This window comes from Aquila chrysaetos, chromosome 5 (assembly GCF_900496995.4).
Source record: "Aquila chrysaetos chrysaetos chromosome 5, bAquChr1.4, whole genome shotgun sequence".
Taxonomy (NCBI): domain Eukaryota; kingdom Metazoa; phylum Chordata; class Aves; order Accipitriformes; family Accipitridae; genus Aquila; species Aquila chrysaetos.
This window is the reverse complement of record NC_044008.1, coordinates 31,404,722-31,424,941: the sequence shown is the minus strand read 5'-3', so window position 1 is coordinate 31,424,941 and position 20,220 is coordinate 31,404,722. Positions and strand designations below refer to the sequence as shown.

Sequence of the window (20,220 nt, the reverse complement as noted above, 5' to 3'; positions counted from 1 at the left end):
TATAACTAAACCTAATGGAAACTATTGTTTTCAGACCCTGTTTTTGTGTTGTCTTTCCTTAATAAAAAATTATATTATTATTTTTTTTTTAAGATACTCAATCACTTTTTTTTGCCTTACTTTGAAATATGACAGTTTTTTGATAGCTTTGTAGGGGATTTGTAGGCTGTGGAGTCTCCATCCTTGGAGATACTCAAAAGCGAGCTGGACATGGTGCTGGGCAACCGGCTCTAGGTGGCCCTGCTTGAGCAGGGGATTTGGACCAGATGACCTCCAGAGGTGCCTTCCAACTTCAGCCCTTCTGTGATTCTGTTACAGAAAGTCTTAGGAATTTGTTTCAAAATTTATCTGGTTAGCTTTATGAAGAGTTCTGACTGTCTGAAGTTAAGACAGTCATAAATGTATCGATTCTAATTAGAAAGTAGACTGAATTTTATTCATTGTGAATATTAATGGTGAAGTGATTTCTTGTGAACATATAATACATCTGAAAACAGTTTATACATTAAAAACATCTGTCTGTAACAACAGCGGTGCTTTCGTATACACTAACAGTGAAACTATAACTACATAGCACTGTAGTGATAGACTAAGCTAAGGAAAAAACATTTCTTTTATTTCCCTGTTACTGTCCATTAAAAATAAGCGATATTTTCAGTTGCCTTCAAATATCTTGCAGGACGATCTACATTACATTTTATCTTGTGCCCCATTGCTGTTACAGTGTGTAGTCCTATACACTAATGATCACGCAGGTGAAGATCGAGGAAGAAATATTTTGCCTGAGAGCTCATATTAAAGCCTTAGCAAGAACAGAATTAGCTCAATGCTGCAGCACGGTACCCAGTAAGACTCTTCTTGCAGAGTTAAAAGGAACCTTCTTGACCTCCTTTGATTACTGAAATTGAAGCAAACCTCATGGCCTTTTCTTTTCTGTGAATCATGGGATTTTTGTCAGGGAGTTTAACTTTCTAAATTGCTTTGCAGAGGAAAGAACTTAAATTGTGCTCACAGGAATGTGAAACTGAACTAACAAATAGTGCAGTAAACAAAAAAAAACCCCAAACAACAAACCTCAAAAAAACTCTGCAGACGTGCAAACAGACAGGAACAGAAGAAATGTTGTGGAATATAACCTTGACATCTTCCTGACAGAGCATCATGGACAAACTGAGGTGACTGAATATCCAATTTCCGTGTCAGAATATCTTTAAACTAATCAATGGCAAAGACAGCAGCTATTCCACAGTAACCTACTTTCAGCAGAAAGCCACTGGAATAACAGTATTTAAAAACAAAACAAAACAAATAACCAAAAATACTTTCTTTTGGTCACCACAGGGCAAAAAAAAAATAGAGAAGGAGCTGAGAATTTGATCCTTCAGTTTTATTGTAATTGTTATTTGTGTACATGGGGGACAAGAGCTTACACCACTGCTTCGTGATTTATGGCACGTATCCTCTCCTTCCCTTTGATCTTCTGTATATAAGGCCAATAGTGAATCAAAAGGAGTCACAATTTTCAGAAAACCAACTGAGTAAGAAAGAGAAAATGATGGCCTCTCCTGAAAGAGAGATGACTCCTCAGGCTGAAAAGCCAAGCTGATCGCTACAGTATGGGACATTCAGTTCTTCAGAGACCGTGCTGAGGGCAAAAAGGCTTTGTAAGCTCAGACTAAAACCCCTTCTATAAGCAGAGTTATTTTCCTTTGAGATATCTTTGCTGACTTCAAATAAACTTTCTAAGGTCACAAATTTGTGTGTCTGGCTTTCCCAAGATTTTTAACGTTTTGTTTAGGTACGCAAAGAGTGAACAGGTGATAATGCCACGCATAATGCCTCGTGTTTGCAGTTTTCCACTCACGTGCTTGAAGAGGATTATTTTGGCCTTACTTTTCTGTTATTACTTCCTATCAGTCCTTACCGATTTATTAGAGTGTATTGTTCTTCCTCTCTCATATTCTGTTTTTCAAGTAGTCATACCAAGGACCTTTCTGGGATAACTCTGATTACAGGAAGGAATCTCTTCCCTCAGTCCCCTACTTCAGCCAGCTCTTACACTGCCCTGGGCAGGTGTCTTTGGATAGCTTCTGGAGCTATATTTGCATGGAGATGTGGAAATGGTCATCGTTTTAGGAATCACCTGCATACCGAGCATCTCTCGGTATCTGCACTCTCTCGCTCTGTCTGCCTGTCCTGAGCTTAGATCAAAGAGGCTGCTCTGGCTCTGTGTCTTCCAGCAGACATGCTGTTTGCAATGCATACGTCTGCAAGTGGTTCGGGATTGAGCTCTTCTGTAAGCCCGAGACCTCAGGCTTACAAAACCAGTACACCGTCACAAAAGAGCATGTTTATTTAGGCAGTCACTGTTTCTCACCCTTTCTTTTACACACTACTTGACGTTCAGCTGAAATTCATATCCCTTCCTTTCATCCCCCTCTCATATTTAAAAGTTTCTTTGGTTTCTTAGGAGATAGTTTTTATTCCTCCACAGGTTGTTGAAGGGAAATAATTTTAACTCTTCTCTCACTGTTTTTTGCCTGACTTAATAAAATGACTAACAAATGTTTCATGTTAAATGTTTTTTTCTTCCTGTCAGGATGATACTGGAATGTCTATGCATGCATTTTTTGTTTTCATGCACTAGGCCTTACCTTTCATATAAACATATAGCTAAACTCCACTGTATAAAATAAAACAAATAATATTATTCATTCAACTTATTGTTAATATTTGACTAGAACAACATCATAACTGGTTTCTAGTTTTGAAATTATTGATCTCTCACACCATTCAAGGGCACTGCCGTCCTAGCTTTAGCTATCTGGGTTGTAACGGTAGAGATAAACAAATTGAGTGTGTAAAGTAGATGGGTTGCGCGTGTCCAGGCAAGAGTGGATTTAATCTTTTCCATCAGGCAAAAAGTCCCATCATACCAGTCAGCTCTGCCATACGCTGGAGCTGTCTGAAAACTCAGATCTTTCTAATCTACTAATAAGATCAATAAAATGGCAGGCATTGAAGTCTTAGTTGAAAAAAAAAAAATCCTCTTCATCCTATCACAAAGATCAGTAATCAAAGTGAGAAATTCAAAGTTATACTCTAAATGATAAACAGATTTCCTTTTCTGCCTGGGAACTAAATCTTCAGAAAGCTTTCTTCCCTTGCATGTGAGGTTTGGCTTGAAAAGTTTGCTTTCTGACCACCAGCATTTGATGTAAATATAAAATGATAGCCAATGGAGGTTTTCTGCTGATGCTTCTCCAAATATATCAAAGTTCTTAGAAGACTGCAGATCAAAAGCTCTTTAGGATAGTGGATAAGCCAGAAAAATTAAGAAGAAAAATTCATTTTTAGAGGAACTAATACGTACATGTACCTATGTGCACACATACCTATGTATGTATGTATATAATTTTTCAATTAAGAAAAAACTTGAAATATTTGTTGTTCCATTCCAATATCATGGAATGCTAAAGAGGCAGCACATTTGCTTTAACACTATACTTCCTCGTAATCACTACTGCACTGTCAGAATCATGCGGTTATTCCTTGCACCCACATTAATTTTAGGGGCAAAAAAGATGGTTACAACACTTTGATTTCAATTTGCACTTATGAATTACAATTTTATTGGTGTTAAAAAATAACATCTATGGTAAATCTTTTTTCTAGTTGTCAGATTTTATTCCACAAGTACCAGAAAACTGAAACCACTACTGTGCCTGTATTGTTTTACAGATGTACAGCTTACCTATATTGAGGATCTAGCATGATGTTGCATCAATCAATACACATAAATCAATTCCAGAACCTTTAATCAAATGAGCTATGTTAGTGCAAAGCATTATTAATTAGTGTGCCTAATATTCACAGATTGTGAGCAATGCGAACAAAGCCAGAGCTGTTTTACCAGGCAGTCTCTCCTCCTTTCTCCTGGCTACATTGTTCTGGATAAAATGGGGAGCTGAGGTGTGCTGAAATATTGGCCAGGGTAGAAACCAGACTTCAGTCAAGGGACACTTAGGAAGGAAGGGAAAATTCTCTAACAGGAGAATTGCCTTCACTTGCCAGCTGGATGCTTGCCAATGTTGCTGGGCATGCAACTGTCTCTGCTGGGGTCCAGAGACCATTTCCAGAAATTCTCATTGCTGTAACCAGGCTCTGGGATCAGATCTATACCTGGAACAAACAGGGGTTGTGCCAAATTCCCCTGCAGGATTGTTAACAATTATATATAATATTGGTAACGATACGGTTGTAGTGTTAACCTGGGGTAGTAGACAGGGCTCTGATGAAAGACTTCTGTAAAAATTTCAGGTCTGCCCACTTGTTCAAGCAATACCGTTCATATGTCTCCAGCCTTTCAGTGGGGTCAGGAAATAAGAAGTCATGATGACCCTTAAAAGACCTTCTTTTCCTGCATCACTCCAGGCAAAGCCTCCTTCATCCTGGGACAAAATTCTGTTTACATTCCATATTATAAACTTTCAGGTTATATACATGCTATCCATAATATGTCAAAGGGTCAGAGGAAATAAAATACAATGGTAACAATATAGTTGCATATAATTCCTGTAGAGGTAATATAAAATATTTCAAGGGGTGATCTAGGTCCTCTTTAAAAGTTGTTATTCAAGCATGTTGAAAGAAATTGGTTTCTGCCTCGGACAGTTAAAAAATAAATGGAAGTAAGTAAATTTGTACCTTATAACTGTCAAGACTTTTAATGCTTTTCTAATACAAAATAAACATCATATGGAAGTAAATCTAGATATAGCCACAGAACAACTGACAGCCAGCTAAGCATTTCACAATTACAGCTACGGTATTTTAAAGCTGTCGTGGTTTTCAAGACTGGTACTGACAGTTACTGTGTCAGTTATGTTGAGAAAGACTCCTATTCATGGTTGTGAGGCTTGATCTTCCCTTGAAAAATCACTCTTCTTGAATACTAATACCTGCAGTTGAAACCATGTAATTACAATGCCCTTTCCCTATTTTATAGTTCTTTAAGTGGTTAGTCTATATAAGTAATCAATCACAACTTCAAGCTACTGTTCACATGGACAATTAAAACCTAAAGAAAATGAAGGGAAGTGAAAGTATGATTTTAAATCAGTTCTGATAAATATATCATAAGTGGATTTAAATTCTAGTAGTAGTCTCTGAGGGTGAATTTTTATGCTTCAATTAATGCACCCACTTTCATATAAGCCAGAGCCAATTTTTGCATATAAAGTGGATAATAGTTAATGGAAATAGATATGTAAGCATATGTTCCCTTCCACATATAGATATCCGGTTTTCTTTACAAGAAGTATGCTATGTACACAAAAAACAAATCAGTTTGTATGCATTCCTTTGTATTACTGTAAGGCTTAATAACTTCTGCCATGGATCTTTATGAATGACAGATCAATAAAATTACTTATTAAAAAAACCTTTTAAATGCAAGAATAACAGAATTTGAAGAGTGCACCGAAGTGCATTGTCAAATGGATGTATTTCTGTTCACTGGAAGGGTACAAAAGATGTTATGCAAAACTGAAAGGTGGGCTTCATGTAACTTCAGACACTTTAAAGACTTAGACAAGCTTATAGTAAAGTTAGAGACAATTTTATGCTACCTTTGTTGTCAATTGAAATAGGCAGCTTTAGAATTTAATCTCAACCTAATGTAGACTCTAGAATAAATCAATAGACTCATTCTTTTGAAGTACCTATGCTTCTTCATCAACTGGAAAGGAAGGCTAAGGATGTCTGCTCAGGTGTTGATGGCTATGACGCTGTGATGAATCTCACTTCAGGATTCTATGGTGTAAGTGTAGGATGATTAAGGCAAGTGACAATATGCCGCATAACAAACATTGACTCAAAATACATGTTTTGTTTTTTAAGTCATTAAATCAAACAACATGCCTTTGCTCTCCTTTTGTTTGTCTGGCATCATACGGTGTATCATCACTTCTGCCATCCATTTATTTCTCTGTCACCACAAGAATTTGTCTCTTATATGTATTTCTTTGCAGAAACCATCCTGTTCAACAACAGCAAACATAAAACAAAAGAGAAAAAAACAAAATAAAGAGATTGCTTAAAAGGCTAGTCTTTTATATTCTTTCTTACTATGCATGTTACGTCTTTAGGATTGACTTTTTATGTTTTTTAATAGCTCTATACATTGCCTGATAAAAAAATCACCTCCAATGAGCTAGTGTAGTGGTACCTTCATCATTCTTGCTTCTTTCTTGCACAGGTAATATAGCTCTTTTTGACTTTCAGCAAGATGTCTCTGTTGCTGTCCTCTCTGAGAAGGGTCTGTAGTCCTCATTCCATCTTTAAACTGGATGAGTGTCTACAGCATATATTCAGTCCATCTCCCAGTGATGTCCTTCCTTCAAAGAACACAGAATAGCCTGTTCTTTTTGATGCACAATGTAGGCTGATTTTTTTGTTCTGATCACTCATAACTCTGGATTAATAACTTGGCCCAATAACTGTCAAAACTATTTTTGATGGTTATTAGGATGTTCACAGGAGCATCTTGACACTGGAGCAATGTACCTCCTGTATTCTCTATATTAGCTTCTTACCTTTGTGCTTTTATTGACTAGGGAGAGACAAGTAGGATTTCCTAACTGATTTTTTACTTTGAAATATATCTGACATGAGGCTGACAGTTGCCGAAAGCCTTCTGTATTTCAGTGTGAAGAAGAAGGGTATAGCTTTTCCTACAGATTAAGAGAAAGAAATGCATAGAACAAGATCTTTTTTAAATAAAATGGGAGGTTGAGTTTGGTTGTTGGTTCTTTTTTCAGGTTTCCAGAACTAATATTCTGGGTTTGTGTGCTGCAAAATGGCTAAGACTCAATGCAGAGACAGTTCACTCAGTGAAGAGCTTGATGAATAGATAATGTTAGGAAGTTTAAATGTAAATGGCATAATCTCAATGTAATCAGAATATAAAATGCTTTTAAAAGAGCAGTTTGGAGCAAAGTGTGCTGATGCCTTTTTAAAATATGAGCCAGGCAGTAAAAATATAATTAAAATATATAATAATTTGAATGACATATCACAAGTCATTTGACTTGTGAAAATGCATTATCAGAAATCTCCTTTGTAATATTAATTGTGTAAATTACCAGTTGATGCACAATTATATGTATTTTAACTCATCAAGATTTGGAATTCCTATTAACTAACACTGGAGTTTTTAAAGAAGGAGAATAAAGTGCCCAATTCTATTGAATTTCAATGGGATTTGTTCACTTGACCTCCTTTGGATATCAGTTATTGTTTAAAGTCACAAACTTTTTTAAAAGGCATTAAACCTTGGGAGCTTTATGAACAGTTGTTTCTGAATATTTCGACACCATTGAAATATTGTGGGAGAGGAAGGAAGGGAGAAGAGAATAAAGAAGGAGAAAAGGATGTGGGGATAAAGGGCAATGGGGATAAGTACATAGGAGCAAACTTTTAAATAATAGAAATTTGCCCATGATAAATATTATTATACTAAAAAGGGAACAACCAACACTGCTGAGGTCAATGATCTAGCACCAGAAGTAACCCTGGTAACATCAAATTGTATGTGTGGGAATCGTAATGAACAGTTTCTCCTATTCTAATGTCAAATATGAATAGAACATCAGAGACTTGAAACAACTTGAACTTTAACCATTAAGAAGGAGATTGAATCATACTAAAATTAATATCTTTAAAAATTCTCTTTTAAAATGTGATAGAATTAATAAATTCTGTTAAGATCATTACATGTTTTATAAATAAAAAGTTTCATTTAAATGTGAAAGTCTGTTAAAATCTAAAAATTAGGAATTGCTGAGATTGTTGAAGTGAATTATATATGACACAAACCCTTTTGATGTGGGATGCAGAAGGATTTATGCATATAGTTTTCGATGTGAACTTGTTTTCAATGCTTCTGGTGGTTCAACCTCTTAGGAAGCCTTCTGGCAAAACTTCTGCTCCTTCAATAAGAAAGACTCTAACTTCTTGTCTCTTTTTCTTGTTCTTGCTGTGACCCTGAAGAGACTGATGGGGGGAGGAAAAAAACTTTATCCCTTAAGGTTTGCAGATACTGACATAAAGGTCTTTGTTTTGCTCCCAAAACAGCCTCTCAATATCACCCACACATGCCCATATTTACTATTGTTTTCTTTAGGATCTCAAGCTTCATCTTAAAATAAATCCAAATGAAAATGGAAAAATACTTTCCATAAAGTTGCAAATGTTTACAAAATGTTTACAGTTTCAAGAAGCTTGTTTCTGGATGATGAATATGTCTTCCATTTTTGTGCCAAAATGGAGTATCAAGAAAATAAATTTGTTTCCGGTCAACCTAAAGTATACATTAGTTTGAAGTCATACTGAAATATTTTATACAAATAAAATATTCATTTCATGTTTTTAGCCATTTCAAAAATCTTCTTGGTTTTAAATCATATCCATTTATATGTAAAAAATGCAATTCCAAAATTTAAATTCCAGAAGACAAAAAATTCACTTTTAAGTAAAATATTGCAATACATGGACTATTAGTTCAAAAAATCCTAAACCAGTCCTTTTCAAAATCTTTCCTTAATTTTTTCCCAGTCAAGAAAGAGTTTAGCAAATGTAATTTAAGTGATTTAGTTCACTATGAAACACCATTTGGAGGACTTTGCTGTTTGTTGAAGACATTCACTCAGTTTTCTTCATAATGTCAGCTAAAGGAAAATCAATGTTTACCCAATCATTCAAAGATTCTGTACAACGAAGAGTACTTTAATCCCTACACTTTATCTTTCTCTTTCCCACTGTTTTGCCTCTGGAGGTGACAAAAAAATAAAAAAGACAAAAATGGTTTAACTTTCTAAATAAAACTTAGTTTGGGAAAGTTAAATGTAAGAGTGAAAGTATTGTGAAGGATGAAGGGAAAGGGGTGAGGATGAAGAGGGTTACAAACATTCTCACTATAACATTACTCTGTCTGCTTCAAAATTTCTCCTGAAAGTTTATCTCTAGCGTCTTGGTTTCCAGAGAGAAGAAGGAGGTGATGACAGAACATCATTACTAAAGCAAGAAGTGCATTCATTTGTTGTGAAGTATGTTTTTGTGTGTATGTCCAGTCTTGTATATGCCATTTCATTATGATAAGAAATGCCATACTTTTCTCCACCCTGAACACACACACATAACAGCATCCTCCTCCTCCAAAACCTCCCGACAAACAAATTAAAACTGATGTAGTAGCAAAAAAACCTCCAACCCCAACTGCCCCCTGCCCCCCGAGATAAAACGGATCCTGAAAGTGAGCGTGCTTAAAGTAAGATTAAAAGAGAAAGAGCGTAAAGGAATGGAATTTTTTTATTGAGATGAATATGCAGTGTAAGACACTAAAATGCAAAGAATGAAAACAAAGGTCAACAATACATCCTTTAAATTTTCTGACTTTTCTTAACTGGCAAAGATGCTCTATATCAATAAGGTTTTAAACAGTCAATAGCTACATAGTCTTCCACTTTCTCTCATAGCTTCCATGATTTGTAATAAGAGGTTAAAAGATATGTTTGCTATTTGTGATACTCTGTGTTAGATTTCTCTGGTGCAATTTGTAACACCTTATTAAAATCTGTCTAGCAGCAATAAAGAGACAATTTAAAAAGTGATGATATTTTTAACGTTCCTCTTTAACAAAATAAAATTTGATATTAAGTAATAAGAAAGAATCTAATGTGAGTAAACAAGAAAAATCTCTGAAGATGTTTTCCTTCTGATGGATCTCAGATAAGGCACGCAGGAGAGAGGGGGCAATGCTGTATGGGGAAAAAATGTTACATAGTATTATCAAGGCTGCATTTTGATAGATGAGTAGGAACCATATGAACAACTTTATTCCTCACAAGATTCACAGAAATTTGTTTCAGTAATTGCCCATTGTCTTCAAAAGCCTCGCAAGAAATATCCAAAGATCATTTTAAAATGCATTTGAGATTGTTTTGGAAGGCTGCCAGTACTCTGGCGTGCTGAAACTCAGCCTTTTATTGTCCCAGCAGCCAGGCAGTGCTGCAACACAGATGTCATGGTGAAGAGAGAAGCATTCAAATGTAAGGAAATCGGCTCAGATTCTGCACAGGCAAAGAAGAAAGGTCCAGTCGATGGAAAATGTTCAGGTTAACGATGCCTTGATGAGGTTTTAGTAAAGTGGAGGGGAGAGTGGCTTGGAGGACATGCCACAGGCTGAGACATTTGTGTCATTAGGAGAACGTCCTTGAATCTGGGACATAAAGCAGAAAGACTACGTTTGTGAACTTCTTATAGTGAAGAAAGGAAAGGATACAGGGCAATATAATAATGAGAGATAAAGGAAAGAATGGGACCAAATGAAAGGATACGATTGCAGTATCCAATTACATGATCTTTTGGCATCAAAGACTGCAGCTTTCATTGGTCCCAAATGCACACACTTCAGCTCCCATCTGCTGTTAAGTTGTATGTGAAAGGGGAAGGTGTCTTAGATCTTAACCAGCATTAGCAGCAGTATGACAGGCTATTTTTTTGCTTGACACTTCCGCTAATTCCTAGACTTGATAATAGCTTTCTTCCCCTATGACACAGAATGCTTTTAAAATGATTGACACTAAATGGTATTATACTGTTAGTGGACTCAGAATTAATTTTAATCAAATGCTGTAGAAATGCTTTAGTTGTGTTTCCAATATGTTGTTACAGATTTCAGTGATATACCAAACTCGTAATTTATCATTTACTGCATATGCCAATTGACACATTAATATTTGATATCTTCATAGCAAATGTAAAAATTAATATCAGATCTGAAACAATACTCCTTACAAATGTTAAATAAAGTATTTATGGGTTAAAAAAAAAAATCCCATCTTTGATAGGAAATGTTCTGCAAGTCAAAAAGTGATCTGCCTCAGAGAGTGAAATAATGACTATTTAAATCTCTTCTGGATTCACTGGGCTGGATTTTTCATTCTGGTTAAATGACGTTTAGTACAGGGTCAGTCAGCAACGGAAGCCGGTGGCTTTATTTTTTCTTTTGTTCAGAATCAGCTGGGATATGGACCAACCTTTCATGAAGCTGTTCCAGCAGTGGGGGATCAGCAGAATGATTCACATGTGGCTTATTTTGGCTACATCTACTGTACAGATTCAGCAAAGAACACCACAAACGATTTCCCTATGCTATCTTCATACATCAGTTATCCTTACAGCCCTGTGGGGAAGGTAATTACGATTCTCTTCATGAGTCGCTTCTTTCTTTTCCTTTTCTTCTCTATATTTGTTATAGATCTGTGATCTGGGGATTCAAAAATCTCCACTGATTCCTTCCGTTTAATTTTTCTGCCTTTGGTCTACAAGAGGTGGGTTAATAAGACAGGGAGCAGCAGAAACAGTGAGACTTCGTTTTCTACATGTGCTTACTGAAACTATTGCTACGTTTGGGAGAAGAAGGGCTTTACCTGGTGTAGATTCTCTTTTGCCTAAAGATGGGAACTTACCCTACAGCCTTTGTCTATGCTACAGAGGGCTCTGTTTTACCAAAAGTGGTGAAACTTGTAGGAACATAACATTTTTTGAAACCTCTGTTTCTCTGTTGAGCTAGATGGAGACTGGCAAAGTTTCTAAAGAAATCAAGAGGAAAATGCAGGTGGAAAGACAGAACTTGATCACCTAAACTGCTTGTCCATGAGAAAATGAGCTGAAAAACAACTACCTGCTACTTATTTTCACCATTGTTTAGGGCTTACAAATATTAATTAAATTCCTCTCTTACTCTCTATTACTTGCTACATTTCAAGGTTTTTTTTTTATTATTTTATTTTCCAAGTTCTCACCTGTGAATAGAGTTTTCTGTGATATGAAAAATCAGTCAGGATTTTGGGTGTCTGAACTAACTTTTCAGGGACAACCTTGACTCACTTTACTGTGGCTGTGACACAGTGCCAGCTGGAAATATTGAGGATACTTCAGTGAAAGTGATATTAAAATAAATGGCATATGGAAATTTTAAATTATATGACATTATTTTGCGTCGGTCTGAAATTTGAATTCTGTGATTTATCTATCTATATCCTAAAAACCTTCACTGTAGTAGTTACAGCCATCCAGAGGGGCACAAGTTGACTTAAATCTTACTATAAAGGTATAATAAAGTCTCCAAAAGGAGCATATATAATTTCTCTATTTTTGTATCAGTACAAGTTTGCATCCTAACATGCAAATTCTCAGCAGAGAGCTCACAGGCCTTTGGGACTTACTGTGGAATTTGTGAAAATAGCATTTCGAAAGAAAATTTTCTGACCAAGGTGAGAAAAAGTAGCATTTAACTACTAGTCTGGGATGGTGTACACTGTGTACAAAAAGGCTCAGCATTTGAGAATAAGGCCAAATAGAAACATGTCTCATTCACTATACATGACTTAAAGTTGCTGTCCTTTTGCAGACAAGCATACTGTCGCATCTCACACTGCCTTCAAGTTCTAGGATGTTTAGTAAGAATTTACTGGAAATCGTAGTTTTCTGGCATGTGAGGAGTAAGTTTCACCAGAAAAGAGGATAATGACTCTCCAAATACTCACTCCTGGCCATTGAATTTGGAATTACTTGATTGATGAGTGCCTGATGAGCATCTGACTTTATAACAGTAATGATTTTTCAAAGATGTAGCTTAATGTATACAATTTCTGAGGTTTGGATTTTTATACAAAATTTTAAAAATATACGTATTTGGCATCATAATGATTCCTTACACAGTTCAATGACAGGGATAAACTATGTAGAGACAGGGATAAACCTTCCATGGAGAGCAGGCAGCAGAAGGGGGCAGTGGAATAGTTTCAGAAGTGTTTACTGACAGGAGGCACTGCTGGGTTGTAGGAATTCCAGGTCCGTGAACATATTTGAAGAAAAATACAAATGCTAAAGGTAATAGACTAAACTCTTATGGGCTGTCCAGCTCGTGCTCACTTCTCCCAGCACATCATCTTAGTCTTTCCTCAGTTTTTCCAATCCAGCCTCCATCCAGACTCTGTCCCGCATGTTGTCTTGCAGTCATTTCTGTGTCTGATACTGCAAGGAACTGTTGGAAAGATCTTGGTCCCTAATCTTCCCTCTTATGCTTTGTAGGGCAAAGAGAGTTAAGGGTTAAGGTTGCCCTCAATATGTACAGGCAAGGATTTGTTCATAAGATTCTCCACTCTTATCTGATGCCCTTTATAGAAATGACACATTTTGGAGCTCATTTCCCTAAAATTAGTCACCTGGGCTTTCATTCAATTGGCTGATGTGACTCTTCTAAACTGTACAATTTAGAAGAATCTTGAGTCTTCAAAGGGTAGACATTGGAAAAGTAGCTCTAGAGTCACAGAAGCCGCAGTAAATCTCTCCTCTTTAGTGCTTCCACATATAAGAATTTGCCAATATGTGGAATAGTTTTTCTAAATGGCAAGCTCAACTGTTCCTAAAGGTGCAGAGATTCAAATACAGATTTGAATTACTTTTGTTTGGATGTGGATTTGTTAAGGAAGCTTAATACCATACAGTTAGACTAAAATATGATTTCTAATTTTACCTGTTAACAATTGTTATCTGATAATTATTTTCCCAAAGTGTTCTCTCCTGCTAAATATAGTAATATTCTCTTCCTAGCTATTGACTGTCACTTACTTTGCCCAAAACAGCATATTTGAAAATTAGTCATATTAACGATAATTAAAACAAAGGTTGCAATATAATGTTGTTGGGGTTTTTTTTGTTGTTTCTGAAGTGATTCATTAGAGAATCCTTCTCCAATAATATTTCCCTTTAAAGAGAAATCTCAGTAGACATTTTGAAGTAGAACTGAAGGACAAACATAACATGTTTGTTCATTTTATTTAAATAAAGTGTTTTCTGGTGGGAAAGTATCTGAGCAACAAGTCTGAAAGTTAATTAGGCAATTCTGTGGCAAAACATTTGGAGAATCTTAAAAAAAAATCCCTCTCTGGCATTTAGAAGACTGAATAAGAGCAGAGGGAATTTGTGGATTGTTGTCAAACTTTCAAAGTAGCATATTAGAACATTTAAAAGTCTTCTGACATTTGAAACTTTTAAGACCTATCCACCAGGGTTACTTGCTGTGGTAAGGAATACATTAACTAGAATAATCCTTAAAATAAATTATGATAGTCAGTTGAATTTGATTATAGTGACTGAATTAAAATAATTAATTCAAAGAAAATTTGCACTCCAGAATGCCAAGAGGAAACTCAGAATCACTATATTTCATGCAACAAAACTGAGTTTGCATAAATATACCACAACTTTACATAAGTAGAATATGAGGGAGAATGCAGGGAGAAAAACTATGGTTTAAAATACATTTTAAAATGCCTGCTCAGTTGATGGATCAAAGAACTGATGATGTTTAGCTCATCTGAGAGGCTTACTCAGATACTGAAATGCTAAACGTGAGGACATTTATATGATTCACACACCCAAACGAGCTGAATATTTGTCTAGATTCTAACGTAAATATTAGCAACAAAGTATGCTATCCTGATCACTTTCACCCACTTTGCCCTGCATTTCATGTGCCCGCATTTTAGATTGTAATCATCTTGGGAAAGGAACTGTCTAAATTGAATTGAATTGATACAGACCATTTCTGACAATGAAACAGGGTAGATCTTCTGAAACTCAGGGAGTGAGTGATTCACTAAAGAGTAGAGTATTTTTCAGGAAATATATGAGAAATAAAGTGTTAAGGCTAAACCATATTTTCACACGCAGAATCCATCCATCATGTAGCCTCAGCCCCTTTACAAGTAGTGGTCCTTGAAAAGAGCACTGATGAACCATATTCTCAAATACCCACACTGAGTGAAAACGTGTCCATTGCCATTAGCTTCACTTGTGCTGCAGAGAGGCAAGGGACTCTGCTCTGTGCCAGGGAAGGAGAGAGGAATGAACTCTGCTTTATGTCAGGGAAAATGCTCTGTTCAATAAAATTTGCCTTGTATTACCCATCCATATGTATAACCTTCAATACTGCCGAATTAAATTCTTTTTGACAGATAACCTGTAGGTTAGTCACATGAAAATATGGCACTTACAAGAATTACTCATTTTGCAAATATAAAACTTCTTAATAAAATCCAGTTACAGCTGTGACTTTTTAGTACTCTGCAAGTTCATACAGTAACACTTCAGTTCTCAGGAGCCTAGGAAAAAAAAAGCTAAGAAACTTTAATATTGCAATGTCATCTTACGAGATTAATATCCCATGAATTTTGGAGCACTTTCTGCTTCAGATTGGCTGGAAACTCACAGAGGCTTCAAACCTGACTGTATGCTATTGCTAAACGTGGCTTGAGGCATGGGGGCACACATGAAATTAGAAAGCAGGGACAAAAAGACACTGTGTGTGTTTCTGAACCAGACGAAAGGTTTTGGTCAAGTAACTTACTGTTACATCTAAAGTAAACTCCAGGAAGTTAATAGTTCCGGGGTCTTATGATATTTATGGTGGCAAAATTTCTAGGCTCATATGGTTCCAGATTTGGCTGATTTTTAAGAATTAATTCACCAGTTAGTTTTCTTAAATTTCTTTTGTAGTCAGAGGAAGGAGTGTTCTTTCAGAAGTAATTCAAAGGGTAATTCCTGTTTTCTCATTATAAATCAATGAATGGCACAGCCCATGAATGGGGCAATAGCCAGCTAAGATTTTGTAAAGGTGCATATGAAAAGCTTCTTAAAAAAAATCTCCCTGTAACATTAAATAGTAGGGAGTAAAGTTAAGGTAGCAGGCTGAAGGATGTAAAGATCCTGTTCTGAGGATCGTAGCGTGGGTGCTTGACCCTGCAGAGCTGGTCAGAATTCCTGCAGTCTTTAGACAGCGAGAGAGGTTGGTTGTACTCACATTCCTCTTACATGAAAATTCTCAACCCCTCTTGACTGTTGCACAGTAGGATCGAGCCTTAGCTTCTTGTTTGGTCATACCAGAGGAACATTCATCATATTGAGGTTGCGTGTGGGTTCACGAGCAATACCATAGGCAGGGTGATGTGGTTTGAATGGTAATGTAGTCTGACAACACATTATAAGTCAAACTTTATTAAGGCACTAAGATGAGCAACAATGCACCCACAGGGTGACTCACCTGATCACTGATAGCAAACACAGGATCGTAAGTGATGCCTGGACTGTCAGGGACACTTAAGGTCCAGGTCATCTGGCAGCCACAGCCAATTGCACAAATGCCTTTTGAATGCAGGTAAGAGTTGTGCCACCCTGGCTCCACCAGTAGTAGTGTGATGTGAGAGAATCATACCTTACCTGGCAGTAGCGTGCCCTACTCCTCGTTTTGGATGATGTGGGCAGCATCCTGCCTACATGTCGATGTTGGTCAAGGGGCAGGATGTCAAGGGGCAGGGTGTCAATGTTTTAAACATATGTATATAATATAATTTCAGGTGGTGGTGTCTTACAGCTACCACACCAGAGGTGCAGAACTCCCTAAATCCAGGTCCTAGCTGTCAGCTCCTTGTAGATGTTCCGCATGTACCCAGTGGGTGTAGCCATCTGTGTTAAGACAAATAGATCCTATCCCTTAGCTCCAACTCCTAAGAAACTAGATAGTATGTCTTTAGAGAACTGAACTCTCATGGCCATAAAGGAATGGAAAAGCTAATGAAAGGCTTAGTATGCATTCTGTTCAGTTTTCTGTATATAAATTAGGGCTTGTTTGTACACCGTCATGGATATGAGCATTACACAGGCTTGTGTTTCTCTTAGAACATCAACTATGAAACTAGAAAACGAAACCTAGGATTCAGAGTCCCTGAAATGGCTTTCCAGCCATCTTTGTCTTATGTCTGGTAAAAAATTTTCATTTCTTTAATTTATACCTGAAATACTTAAATCTATCCCAAACAAAGCATTGCATTTTTATTTCCAGATCCTTTTCCAGATATCACCCCCCCCCCCCCCCCCCCCCCCAAATTTAACTGCTCAGCCTACATTTGCTTCAGCAGCAAAGAGGCAGACTTGGCAGTCTTTAAAGAAAAAGAAAGATTTACAGTTTTTTTTGAAGGCTTTCAAGTTGTTATATAAAGTGCTTGGTAGATTAAATGGCTTTCTTGATTCATATGCTGAGAGTAAAAGACTTCTTGCACAGCTGCTGTGCTATCAATTGGCCTGACCCAGTTGTACTGCCAAATTCTCCTACAGTTCAGAACTTGCACTTTGGCTCTTCCTTATGGACTGAACTTCAGCAAAACTCACCCAAAACTGTAGGCAGTTTTCAGATAATGACCCTTTACTGGTGTCTCTGTCCATTCACAACTCTGAACCTTGAAAAGCAAACGAGCACTTGTGTTGACTCCCAGAATACACTGTCTTCATTAGCCGTGTCTTGCAGAATTGAATGTAACTCTCTTGAGTACCGTGGTTATGAATGCAGTGTTTGAACGACTTTAACAATCTTCGTTACTGTAAAATCAATGGACTTTTACACTGGAACTCTGTCCATTGCCACCTCATCTATAAGAAACAAAGCAAAAGGCAACAATCTGATCGTTTAAATCATTGTGTGAGGGTAAATGCTATTGAATAGGTGGTGTTGAGGGACAGCAGAGAAGCAGTAGGGAATAGAGGGGTTAGGGACACCTGACCCATCAGCTTCTCTTCTACAAGCATTTTTTTGTTCTGTGAATGTCTCCAGAGTTTCTTTCGTAAAGGATTCAGGAGAGAGGAGGGCTAGTTCAGTCTTTGACCATAAACATGGCACTGTGAGGGTTTCCTCTGAGGCTCACGCTCTCAGCTTGGACATGTGGTAGCTACATCCCCCTCTCACCCTTTGCTGAGAGGTGGAGAATAACAGAATAAATGTCTTCTCTTCCCTATTTTAGGTAAGCGCTCCTCAGAGAGACAGGAATGTCAGCAAGGCCTCTGTGTGCTTAAAACTATTACTTAAATAAAGCCAAGTGGATCTGCAGCACTGTTCTCTTTCAGACACTCTTCCATAGTCAGGCACGTGTTGCTACTTTGACACTGAGGAGCCTCTCAAAGCTTTGAACCTTTGCAGTGGCACATTATGAGAAACAGCCGGTGCTGCTGCTACCTCTCAGCAGTAATTATACTGTCTGCAAATTCAGACAGATTGTGCTGCACAAGATACAGTTGGGTTGAATTTTCATACTTTATTGCAAAATCTGTAAAGCAGTAATTTTTCTTTTAAACTAAAGGCTTGAGCTCTTAATATACTATAATATACCAGGAGCCCTAGGTATGGTTGTATCTTGCCAATACCTTTATCTGGTCACTTTTGGGTGGGCTTTTCCTTCAACTGGAAAGGAATTGTGACATCAAAATTGTCAAAGACCAGAATACTCTGGGGCTGGATGATGCTGCAGGAAAATGCTCACAAAACACCAAATACTGATATTCTTCTCCTCATCTCTGTTATTACTAGCTGAAAACAGCTTCAAAACTTCTGCCAAGTGTTCGTAATGCCTTATCCTTTTTAAAACTGTCAAGCACATTCCACCCACAAGTAGTATAATCTGCTCCAACATCTTCATACTACTAGATTTTCTTGAAGTATTTCGCAATTAATAAATTTCTAAATCCATCCGGGATAATTGTTTATACCACAGAAACCATCTTAAAATATATACATAAAGTTGAATTGTCAGCATATACTGTGTTACAGAATGAATCATGTTATTTACCATTGCCCTATTCTTCTTTTCATAGTTGTGCTTCCTGCTGGTTTTCAGATAGCTTCTACATCCTTGCAATTGCCAACTGCAAATTGAAAATATATGCATATTGATATCACAGAAATAAGAACACAATTACATTAAAATCCAAGCTATTTTTATTGCTTATTCCTCTCTTTTCCTGGTGTATTACTTAAAAAGAAATATTTATGCTTTAAGCATAGTCAGGCATAAATAAACATGTTTATACATGTGTAAACATATGTGTCCTCTTGCATTAATTGTAAGAGGCTTTACAAGACCACAAACGTTGGGAAAAGAGGGAATCTCGTCAAGGAAATATGCAAAAATAACACTTCTTTCTGTTTCTGAGAAATTCACACAGTCCTGCAAAAGGAACTGGATAAGTAACGTGCTTTGGTTTTCATTTTTTTGATGGTGTTAGTACAGTTTTTCCTTGAATAAAAAATTGGGTCACCTTCATTATTTGGTGATTGCATAAAAATTCCTAGTATTTTTTTTTTTTTTTTCTCCTCCACTGAATTACTGAGGCATATTATGGAAGTGACAGGAACACCCCTTGCAACATAATGGTAATGAAAGTGAAATAAAGCTATTATTACTGCCTTCTCTTTTGCTCTTTTTCTCTCATCAGAAAAAAGCAGTATTATTTAGAGCACTGGTGAGCTGTTTGCCACAGCTCCAGAAAAACCTTTTGGCTTGCATGAATCACCATAGGTTTATCTTTCCTTTCATTTATTATAATCACCTCTTCCATAGCTCATTGTATTTGCTTGTTACTTAGCAATAAATCTAGTCCCAACCCGATGTTAAGCCCGGGTTTCCAGTTTCAAAGCATACAAAAAGTGGTCACTCTTTCTGAAGGAGAATTCTGAAGCTAAAGAAAAATTATTGGAGTGCCGTATTAACCTCATTCCTGTGCCTGATCTCACATTGAACATTGCCAGTCCTCCTTTAGAGCAACTTCGAACATAAAGTAAAAGCCTGCTTACTGAATGTCTGTACTCACCACATTTGTACAAGGCAGTATTTTTGTCTCCAGATCAGGAAGTTATCTGTCCTAAAACTGCATAGAAGGGTAAGAATAAATATGGGTAAATGAGGCATTGGTTAATTTATCCTGCATAGTAGCCACTAGTAGGGATTTATCAAGTGTTCTGGATGGAATCAAAGTTGCTGTTTCCTAGAATAATACTTTAAAGAGACTGGAGATAGAATGCTGCCTACTGTCAGTCAAGGATTCATTCCAGATGAACTTTATTGGCAGAGAAAGATAAAATTTTATCTTCATGCATGGTAAACTTAAATTGAGGTGCCTAAAACCACAAAATGAATTACACATCCAGGCATCACCTCAGTGCCAATTTAAGCAGCTAAGCTCAGTAATGACACTGTAAATGCATCATCTTCAGAGGAATCTAATTCATATATTCCCTTTCCAGCCATTTATTATGGTGTTCATGCA

At 36.8% G+C, this 20,220-nt stretch overlaps 1 long non-coding RNA gene across 4 annotated transcripts in view; it reads right to left on the bottom strand.

Moving 5' to 3' along the window:
- Positions 1–3,687: 3,687 nt before the first annotated feature.
- Positions 3,688–20,220, bottom strand: part of LOC115342114 — a 32,371-nt gene continuing 15,838 nt past the window's right edge. For 3 of the 4 annotated variants that reach the window (XR_003923642.1, XR_003923643.1, XR_003923645.1), the window contains 4 exons: positions 18,744–18,819; positions 7,879–8,046; positions 6,230–6,398; positions 3,688–6,040 (listed from right to left, as the gene is read on the bottom strand). This is a non-coding gene — a long non-coding RNA (uncharacterized LOC115342114). Of the gene's footprint in view, positions 6,041–6,229; positions 6,399–7,878; positions 8,047–17,300; positions 17,554–18,743; positions 18,820–20,220 lie in introns of those variants that run through there. The other variant, XR_003923644.1, reaches the window with a different exon arrangement.